Genomic DNA, 1,970 nt, shown 5'->3' on the forward strand with positions numbered 1-1,970 from the left:
CTGCAGCTTCTTGTTGGGTACTGGCTCTGTTTTATTTATCTGTCCTCTTCCCTTCCAAATGCTTGGCCAGGAAAAGTGCCCTTTATAATAAATCGACTTGAATTGGGGGTGGTGGTAGGGGGCTGTCAATGAGAATGAATTCAGGGTGAAACTAGGTAAGACAGTCTCCCAGGATTAGTTTGGGGTTGAGCTGGGGAGCTCCGGGTGTATAGGGAGGGGTCCTATTGTGACTATGGTGGAATAGCCATTATACTGAGTGACACTGGGTGAGTGAGGTGGGGGAGAGACTAGACACCACCCCACATAACCCGTCTTGACAGATGTCTCAGAAAGATTATGGGAATTTCCTGGCCCCGCCGCAATATGGGATTCCATTTTGCTACCTCTAGAAGGACAGGGTCTTGTTTTCATAGCTCTGCCTCGTGCTCAGGTATAAAGGCATGCGAGACCTGAGCTACTACTAAAATACCCCACACAGAAGGAGAAAAGCAGGCACATCTGGACTCAAGTTTTGTGGGTGAGTCCATGATTGCCTCCAGTGAACAATCTGAGAAGCACGGTGTCCATCTCTCCATTTCAGGGGTACTGGTCCCAACATCAGCCCTTGGGCCTAAGCCCTAGAGACCTTGACACCTGGTGGCTGAGTCAGCATCTCAGTAATGGGCTTTAGAAGGAAACCTGGTGATTCAGGGCCTCAAGAATGGCGTTGGGCAAGCCACCAGACCAGCTGCCTGGGTCTCCTCCTCCTTGTTAAGGTGACAACAAGGAACTCAGTTCAGCTCCTCCCTGGGTACCCATATTATCCTTCCAAGTCCCAGATTCAACAGCTGTCCTCCCTTCTGATTCAGCCCTGATGCTTTTCAGGGGATCACAGAAGTTGGATCCAGACTTGAGAGAATGTCACAGTTCAAAATTAAAAGGATGGAAATGGAATGGAACTTTCAGAGAACCCCAATTTTCTACTCTAAGCTCTCCAAACCAACTCTCAAATCCGAGACAGCTGCCTTTCCTTTCTTCACCTCCTTTTCTTAGTTTTCCCCAACTTGACTGCAAAGTCAGGCTCTCCTCTTCCCTTCCTTAGCCCCTCAGACCAATAAAACATGCAGCCTTTTCTTATTCCTTAAAAAAAAAAAAATTATTTTTGACCAGGCACAGTGGCTCATGCCTGTAATACCAGCACTTTGGGAGGCCAAGGTGGGTGGATCACGAGGTCAGGAGTTCAAGATCAGCCTGGCCAAAATGGTGAAACCCCATCTCTACTAAAAATACAAAAAATCAACTGTGCGTGGTGGTGCACACCTGTAGTTCTAGCTACTTCAGGAGGCTGAGGCAGAAGAATCACTTGAACCTGGGAGGCGGAGGTTGCAGTGAGCCAAGATTGTGCCACTATACTCCAGCCTGGGTGACAGAGTGAGAATCTGTCTCAAAAAGAAAAAAATTATTTTGTTTGTTTTTTAGTTTTTGTACAGATGGTGGCTCCCTAAGTTGCTCAGGCTGGTCTCGAACTCCTGGCCTCAAGTGATCCTCTCACCTGGGCCTCCCAAAGTGCTAGGATTACAGGTGTAAGCCAACGTGCCTGGCCCCTTTACTTCTTCTTTTCTATTTTGGTCACAAAACATTTCCCTGCTGATCACTGTAGTGTGTGTGTGGAGGGAAGTGGGGGAGGTACACTCTTAAGAAACAAAATAGTTAACATCTTGGCCCTAAGATTTGTTGTAGAGATGGAGTCTTCTCATTCTGTTCCCCAGGCTGGTCTCGAACTCCTGGCCTCAAGCAATTCTCTTTCCTCAGCTTCCCAAAGTGCTGAGATTGATTACAAGTGTGAGGCACTGCGCCCAGCTACAATCTTTTAATAGGATATTTTGGGGGGGGGGCAGGATCTTTCCCAGGTGGGAGTGCAGTGGCTAGATCTAGCTCACTGTAACCCATACTGTTCCAGTGTAACCTTCCTCCCACCTCCCACCTCAGTC

Source organism: Trachypithecus francoisi, unplaced genomic scaffold (genome assembly GCF_009764315.1).
Source record: "Trachypithecus francoisi isolate TF-2019V2 unplaced genomic scaffold, Tfra_2.0 Lachesis_group4, whole genome shotgun sequence".
Lineage (NCBI taxonomy): Eukaryota > Metazoa > Chordata > Mammalia > Primates > Cercopithecidae > Trachypithecus > Trachypithecus francoisi.